Genomic DNA, 9,155 nt, shown 5'->3' with positions numbered 1-9,155 from the left:
TGTGAACTGTAAGGCTGATTTCCCCAGCGTTATGCAAAGAAATGGCCCTGTTTTTCTTTTGTTTAGACTTCATATTTTAGCTGCTGAGTCTTCTTTACACTGAGGTGGGTTTGCAGGCAAGGAATAAACCTAACCCTTCTCTCCCTGGGCATGATCCACCTGTGCAAAAATGTGGTAGTATTCTGGGGAAGCACATCTTGGATTTCCACCAGGACGACACATGACAACAAGTGACAAAATCTAAAGAAAGTCAGACCTTATGGGGGGGTGGGAGTTAAACACATTTGATATAAAGATGAATTTATTCATTTCACACTCCATCTGAAATCATCTTACATCTGTGTCACAGCTTGAAATTGTTATAATCAACCTAGTAGAACGTATCATGAGACATCATTCGCCTGGTGCAAGTTGACAGCAAGGAGCTAGAATCAGAATTTATTGCCATACTAAACCTAGTATGCAGGAAATATTTTTGTCATTTCAATTTAGTGACTAATTCAAGGGTGAAGAATCAAGTCCCACCAGGATCACCTGTAAGCATCTTGCGGCTATTAGCCACCAGGCCACAGGAAAATGATATCTTCTTGGAGTCTCATATAGCTATTAAAAAAGCATGTATTGTACAGTGCAAAGGTAAACAAGATAGCTCTGTAAGCATTATAGACTCATCAATACAGCAGTCCATTGCTGAGAAGCTGAGCTAATTAGCACTGCCCCATTGACAGCATCACATTAGGACCCAACCCATCCCCTCCACGTGGCACTGCCTGGTGTTGAGTAGGTCCACCAGCTCATCCAGAGCCAGCCAAGGCATCTCGGGATGACGTGTGGTGCATGTCCCGCTAACGTTTGTCATTCAAATCACCCAGCTACAAAACTCCAACTACAACAGTTAGACACAAGCAAAACAATCTAATTTTGTGCTTCAGAAGACCAACTAAGAGTCCCCTCCCCGCCTGTAAATCCAAGTACCAGACCTGGGCGATTAGGACCGCGTGTTTCCTAGGTGATAAGCCTTTCATTTTCTGGAAGACATTTGAAATAGAGCATAGGAAGATTAATCCTCCCCAGAGAAGGGAAAGTTCACTGGCTAATTTTTCTTGCATTTAGATGTAATAATGAGGCGTATTGATTCTTCTGCTTTGTTCCTTACCATTATAATGAAATAATTAAGACAACTTCAAGGAAATATTTGAAAGCACATTTCACATTGTCTCTTCAAACATGGGCCACCTAACACTTATATGCACATTCAAAGGGAAAAGCAAAGGCAGACTCTCGCCTTATTTATCTCCGTAATTCATCAGGCACCAACTTCAGGCAGCAAAGTGCTGCCTCAGGCTCCACTCCATTTGCTGCCTATCATGACTATGAACAGCAACACAAATGAAATCCATCTGGTGCGACCAGAACACACATTGCTCTGCTAAGCTCTCACAGCAGCTTGTTATCAAGGGGGACTGGAGAGAGGCTGACTCCATCCAAGAGTTACGAAGAAAAAAAAGCAGTATGTGTAATACTTGTAATTCCCCTTGCAGGGCCTCACGGTAGCATTCTTGCAAAATATTATGCAAATGTTATTCCTAGTTCAAATTTTTAAGTTTAAGATTCTTGGAAGATAATGCTGAAGTGTCTACACTAAAGAGCACTCATGATCTCCATTCTCTTAGACAGCAGCACGACCAGGTTATAGAATCATATCATAGAATAGTTTGGGTTGGAAGGGACCTCTAAAGGTCATCTAGTCACCCCCCCCTGCCGTGGGCAGGGACATCTTCAACTAGATCAGCTTGCTCAGAGCCCCGTCCAGCCTGACCTGGAATGTTTCCAGGGATGGGGCATCCACCACCTCTCTGGGCAACCTGGGCCAGTGTTTCACCACCCTCAGCGTAAAACATTTCTTCCTTAGATCTAGTCTAAATCTACCCCCCTTTAGTTTAAAGCCATTCCCCCTTGTCCTGTCACAACAAGCCCTGCTAAAAAGTCTGCCGCCATCTTTTTTATAAGCCCCCTTTAAGTCCTGATAGGCTGCAATAAGGTTTTTCAAATACAAGTACGAAATTGTTCATGAAGGGCTCAATCTTTGCACTGCATCCACAAGGGGAAAATGTATCCCTGAGACAAGTGTTTTTGGGGGCTCCCTGATGGTCCTCAGGGATGTACAGTTTGGCTGAATGGATCAGGGCCCGAACTGTATGCATTGTGCACATCTGCATGGATACTCAGGGAAAGCCAAAACTGGAACAATTATTAGAAGGATGAATGAAGATATTAAACATGTAAAGAGTTCTGAGAAAAGCCACTTAAACTGAAAAGGATTTTCTCATGTCTAATTCAACATTACTAATTCAACAGCTGATGAGTTCTCTGATCTCTCCAGCGTGTCTCAGATTTAAATAATCTTCAGCAATTTTGTATTAAATAGCCTTTAAAATATTGATCTTGTAAAAACACAGGGAAATGCATATGCATTTTAACACATGCTTACTTCAAAAATACCACTAAGCCTGGCTGATACAAAATCATAGTCTCCCAGCTGCTGAGGGGCAAAGGGGACGGCTGAAAAGAAAGAGCTCACTCCTCCAAAAGCATGTAGATATGCTGTCCTAGAATATGACACCAGATGTGTTAGATGTGGATGAGCATTTAGGTGCAAAGCGAGCACCAAACTTTCCAGAAGTGAGGCATTTACTGCAGACTGTGATCGCTGGAGTATCTTGACCCGAGAAATGAAGTTGCAGCCTTCTCCACTTTTCCCTCTGTGCAAAGCTCGCTCAGACTCTCGTGACTGATGTAGCCCTGGCACAGTATAAGCTATTAACATTTAATAGGTGTCTCCCGTATCTAGTGGTCACTCTGACAGCAGGGGACCAATGTTTATGACTGAACACTTCAAACAGAAATCTTAGATGTGGCTACCTCTCAGGAGGAGGAAACATCTGAAGAATGTGTTTCTCTGATATTTCTATTCCCTTAGAAATGAAGGGTGTTTTCTGTATGACTCACATCCATGTTTTTCACTTGTGATATTTTTAAACTCCGAGATCCAGCGCTGATTGGAGTGCGAGAAGTGTGACTTTTCTCCCGTCCTACCCTGAAGGGCCTTTCAGCCAGGTACAGGTGACAGCAGGAACTGGGAATAGGTCATCTCTAGCTTTACTATGGGGACAGAAAGCCTAAAATAGCTTTGGGATTTATGAATATCAGTCATATGTGAAAGCTAAAACCTGGCAGGTTTAAAAAAAAAGAAGTACATAGACCCATTTCCTATGAGAACATTGTATATATTTGAAAAGAAACAGAAAATCCCGCCCAGAATAAGGGGTCCTTTCTCTCCCCTTCACCCAAGAGTATCTTTACAGTCTAGATCAGAGCTAAATTAAAAAAAATGCAATCAATTAAATAAACAATTCAAGGAGATACTCTCATGACAAGTGATCCCGTGCAGATTGTTTACATGAATTTCCTCCCGCTGCACATCCCTTCTCAAATTCGGCATGCACACATGAGGGCATCACGAAGAAACCTGTGCCTGTCATAGCTACATGGTAGGGCCTGCAGCCAGTGTCCAGGTCTGAAGTGTTCAGGCCTCAAAGAGCCAAAAGATGCGGAAAAGAAATACAACAAATAATGATAAAAGAGTTTCAATGCTTTGAAACTGCTCCCTGGAGTCCAGCTTCTCTTTCAGCTTGGAGAAGGCTGAAGGGTTCCTTGCTGGAGCAAGGCTCACCATGAAATCTTGTTGGCTGGGCTAAAATGTCTTTAACATCAGATGAATGTAAATGCTGCCTTTCTTTAAATACAGTTTAGTTCCTTTATAGCATCATTCAAGACACATAAATGCAAGCCTCAAGCTCAGACACAACTAGCTGTTCAAAGGAAAATCACGGGCAAGATTTTGCTCTAGGAAGAAGGATTTTGCTAATGGGTTTACAAAACATTTTTTTCTGCAGGAGCCAGAAAGAAGAGGAAAGTTGAGGCAGAAGAACCACACAAGCAGTCAGAACACCCATAAAACCTGGAAACTTGAGGAAAGGTAAGAGCAGGCTTTCTGCCCAGCTGGGGAGAAGGAGGCTGTGAACGTGGTGTCCCTCACTGGACGCAGGAGCGCACCAGGCTCCTCCGTACTGCCAGTGTGAATAAACATGAGTGTATCACTGAAACATCTGAAGCAACTTCTTTTAAAAGAAAAAACCTGCAAAGGTCTGAAAATTTGGCTAATGATTCAGATCAAAAGGGGTAACATTATCACAGAAACCCATTCAGTCTATACAAAAATTTCTCCAGCTCTCCAAGTAACAGGAACACATAGTTTTCTTTGCAGTAACCCAGAACTGTACAAGATAGAGTTTAAATACATTTCCATTCAGATAAGTTATCTCTTCCCCTCCCCACCAGCAGCTTTTAAAAGATGTGTCTTGAACTTACAGCACTGGAGGGCTTTTTCTTCTCAGATTTTTAATTCACTGGCATCATAAAGACCTTTAGCAATTTAGTGTGAAGAGCACTTTTCTCTTCAGATTGCCCTGCTTTGAGCCAGTTTGTACATTACGGTTACTTCATTACTTACATTGCATTACGCGGGGCCAAACGAAGCAGCCGCGCTCCTCTCTGCAGCAGATGTGCCCCGGGGCCAGCACGAGCCAGATGTTTCCCAGGGCCCCACATCAGGTGCAGAGGCTGGGCTGCCTGGCTGCTTTACCCCAACTGCCCCTCCACAGTGCCAAGCCAAACAACACACTTCCTACCCTAATGCTAGCTTGAAAACAGGGTAAATCAGAGAAATACTGCAGAGGAGGCAACCACATCATCAGGCTACACTAATCAAGGTGTTGCAATTAGCAAAACCAAAAAAACAAATCCCAAACCAACAAAACAACAACAAAAAATGACTTGTGGGAGACATCCAAATTCTGTTGAACGATGGAAGGAACACCAGAGGGACCACAATATATTTCTTCCTGCCTCTTGCCATGACAGTCTCGGCTATTTGTCCTCCTCCAAGTCAGTGGGATGCAAGCCAGGCTCCTCAAACCCTGAAGCAACGCTCCCCACGCGTGGTTTTGGTGACAGTTTCGTCAGGGGTTGAGAGTCACAAATTTCAGGTTTAGCAGCCGTGACCAACCAACACGCAAAGCTTTCGCCCTGTACTCAGTTAACTGTCTAACAAAACGGCATCTTGGCCAGAAAAATCACGTGGGTTTTCTTCACACATGTTCAAAGCAGAGCGCTCCCGCAGCTCGTCACCTAATTCCTGACCGCTGCTTCTGCGAGATGTCTCTTTTCCCTGGGCCCTTCCCATCCGTACGTGCTACACGTTGGCTTTAAACATCGCAAGCAATACAGGTGGTAAAAACCAGAATAGACTGCAAGAAGCTCACTTTCCTCTTTGAAGGCACCTGTGCTTTCTTGGTAAAGCTGATGCAATGCCAGGAGGCCAGTCTATAGGGAATACAAGAGCGCTATATGTGGCACTTTGAATCCGATTTCGCTGCGTACCACCATATGGAACAGAATCTCAGCGGCATCAAACGTTTACCTAAACTCCATTAATGTCTTCTCCAAGCCAATATTTATAGCATACACACCAGTAGCTGCTGTCAGAGTGTGTATAAATGTTAAACTGAACTGTTAAAGAAACATAATGACAGATGTAGAGATGCTGAAGAGTGCAATCTATTCTAATTTATGATAATTTATTTCCATCATCTGGAGCCCTATTCAGAAGAGAAAGCTGAATGCATCCCAAAGCGCATCACGGGGTGGAGTGTAAAAATCCCCAGAGAAAAAAATCTCTTTTAAACCAAGCAAGAGTACTCTTGTCCTAACACCCAGGACATGCTTAGCAATCTCTCTGTGCAGAAGTAATACAGATGTGGGGTACTCAAGCCCTGCCTCCCAGCAGCCCAGTGACACGCAGGTTTTATTGCAAGTTGGGAAGAGCTGGGAACTGTTTGTCCCATGAGAGATGTTTGATCATTGCTGAGTCACTACTTTTTAGGGACTAAACCGCGCAAAAAAACATTTATTAGCTCTGTCAGAGCCTCTTCAGCTGCATTAACAACCAACACTGCACCCATGGGTGGCCAGTGCTAATGAGCACATAAACAAAAAGATGGAAAACTATTTTTGAAAATGAGTGAACTGTGCCACGGTGAGCTGTATGGCAGAAAGAGCTTTTCTATTTAACTCCTCAGTGACGCAAGCTGTGCTGGATCGGTTCTGCCATGAGACCCGAGCCCCGTCTCAGTCTCCTGTTGCTGTTCTGCTGTGAAAACCATGATGGAGGGGATGAAAAAAAGAAAAGAAAAAAAAAAGCAGTGACAGCACTTGGTCCCCACAGTGGGGGGGTGCCACCAGGCCACGGAGGACCGCAGGCAAGGAGCTCATTTTCTCGGCATCGTCCCTCCCCGGGAAGTGCCGTAACACGCGCGGCAGGAGGCTTTCTGCCTTGTGGCACACCCAGCATCCCCTGCATATGTCGGCCCGCCGCGAAGCCAGCTCCTGCTGCCTGCCAGGGCCTCGCAATCTGGACAGGCACAGATTTTGTGCTGGAACGGGCGCCCTCTCCGCAGAGCCGCCTGCAACGGCAGCAGCGGGAGCGTGCACAGCCCACAGAGCCAATGCAGCAAAACAAGAACGCTCACAAACGCGGCTCGCTGAGTGGACTGTGTGCTGCCTGCCTCTGTGCAGCTCTGAAAAACCTCCACTTCTGACCAAAAAAAGGACTAGGCACACAATATAAACATAAACTACAACACCAATATACACATGCCATCTTAAAAGTCAGATGAAAATTTTCCACCAGGACATTTGCTGCATTTTAGACTTGCTCATCTTTTTCCAAAAAAGTTGTCATCTTCCCTCCAAAAATGTCAACTCTTCTTTGCAAGTCCCAATGCTAAGGCCTTGCGCTATCTGCTCTGGGAACACTACTGCAGTGCCTCCAAGGAGTTTGGGTTGGCCCCTCGTGCTGCCCCTGCTTTGTAAATCAGGCTCCACGGCCAGACCACACCGCCCTGATGCGCAGGAGGGTCATGCTTGACGTGATCCATCACTGACTCCTCCAGGAGGAGCAAGTCCGGGGCATCGCAAGGGGATGCACTGGGCTGCGGAGAGGAGAAGGAGAATACGACCCGACCACTGTTTCTTTACAGAAATATTTTGAGCTGAAATATTGTAGTTTCTGGCAAAAATATTTCTTCACTCACAATCTCACCAGAATGCCAAAGTTTCCAATGGAAATTTAGGTTAAAAATTATTCTTCCCCCAAGGAAATGAAATTCCTTTTTCCAAATCAGCTCTACCAATGACTCTATTTGTTGCAGCAATGACGGCTGCTTCCCTGACATCAAGGTACAGCCCAAATCGCAAAGGACGAATACTCCACATGCCCCTCAGTCACCTGTCCCAGGCTATAAAACACGAGGGAGCTCACTCTAATACCTTCCCTTGCCATGAAAATACCGCACACTCCCAGCTCGCTTACCTCCTCCCGTCACCATCGAAGCCCAGCCACCAACAGCACAGGAGAAACGTGTAACCACGTCTTTATTTGAAGACTTTTCCACACATTCAGAAATCAGCTGCAGTGGGGCTGCTTGGCTACGTGCCACTCGGTAGCCACGTTTGGCATGCTGCGTAGAAAGCCAGCAGCCTGCCAGATGCTCTCAAACCGGGCACTTGGCTGGGACTAATCAATAGGTGTGCCCAGGTAAAGCCATACAGCCTTGCTTCTGCTCTCTGACTGAGGGATCAAACTTTATTAATTATCCCACTTGAAACTGTTTCTGTTTTGCAATAAAAATCTCAGCTCCTGGCCTCAGCCCTCTCAATGAGTAATTCCATCAAGGAAACTCCTCTTGCAGCACCATTCACAGAAGGAGATTAAAAATGGGGAGAGACTATGTTCAGAAAAAAGCTCTATTGAGCCATACTCATGAATAATCTCCCTGTCCACATGCCTTTGGTCACCAATTGGAAAAGTCAGTTTGCAATGCACTCAGTACTTGCCAGCGTGCAGCTTCTGCGCTTTTATCCATACTCAACTGCATCCTTGCGTCTGCGTACAAGATTAGAACAAAATGCTGCTACAACACAACAGCAGACACCATGTATATCAGCTCACTGAGATCAAAGGCACACAGCAGCAAAGAATTTAATTAAAATGTTAAAATTAAACAGGAATCCATTGTTTAATTTTTTGGCAGGCGTGTTCTTTCAAACCAGGACCTAATTCCACCCCAGCATGCTGACTGTCCTTGGAGATGGCAATCGAGAGAGCTCTGCCGGATTTACGGGCTGCTGGATTTGGCAGCGGGGGAATCCCACACTTGCTTTAGTTTTGCAAGAAGAGGTTTTCAAGCACAGTCTGTAAAAAAGCACTTAGAGAAACTGTTCAACTCCAGAGGATAATTATTGCAATATACGTATTCTGTAGTAATAAGCCAATTGCCAGTATCAAACCCAACCCCGTTGGGCTTGGGCACGATGCGCACCCACAGGCATCGTTCCCCCTTACAGTCCCAACAGGGAGCTGTGACCTTGCCATGTTCAACTGCTCCCAGCCACCACTCTCTCCATAGAAAGGTTGTTTTAAATGGGGGGGAAAACCTGATGCAGAGCAGTGCTTTTTTGTGTGCGACATCGCCTCTGCCTGAGGAGTAGCAGGGAGAAGCAACTATGTGGTTTTAAACTTGCACACAGATGTGTTTTGTTTTGCTTCGAGTGTACCTCCAGCACACAGCTAGGGAGAAAATTATTCTGAAAACACTTCAAGCAAGGCTCAAGTTTGCTCGTTAAATAACTGTAAGATATTTCCTGGCATCCTGGGGTATTTTGACTTGGATGCTTGTATTGGTTTTTTCGTGGCCAGGTGTTGGTAGCAGAGGGTTACAGGGATGGCTTCTGTGAGAAGCTTCCTCTATGTCAGATAGAGCCAATGCCAGCTGGCTCCAAGATGGACCCGCTGCTGGCCAAGGCCGAGCCCGTCAGTGACGGTGGTAGCACCTCTGGGAAAACATATTTAAGAAGGGGGAAAAAAAACCTGCGCAACAGCAATTGCAGCCAGAGAGAGGAATGAGAATATGTGAGAGAAACAACTCTGCAGACACCAAGGTCAGTGAAGGAGGGGGAGGAAGAGGTGCTCCAGG

The sequence above is a fragment of the Pygoscelis adeliae genome, unplaced genomic scaffold (assembly GCF_000699105.1).
Source record: "Pygoscelis adeliae isolate BGI_AS28 unplaced genomic scaffold, ASM69910v1 Scaffold148, whole genome shotgun sequence".
NCBI classification, from domain to species: Eukaryota; Metazoa; Chordata; class Aves; order Sphenisciformes; family Spheniscidae; genus Pygoscelis; species Pygoscelis adeliae.
Note: the sequence above shows the minus strand (reverse complement) of the source record.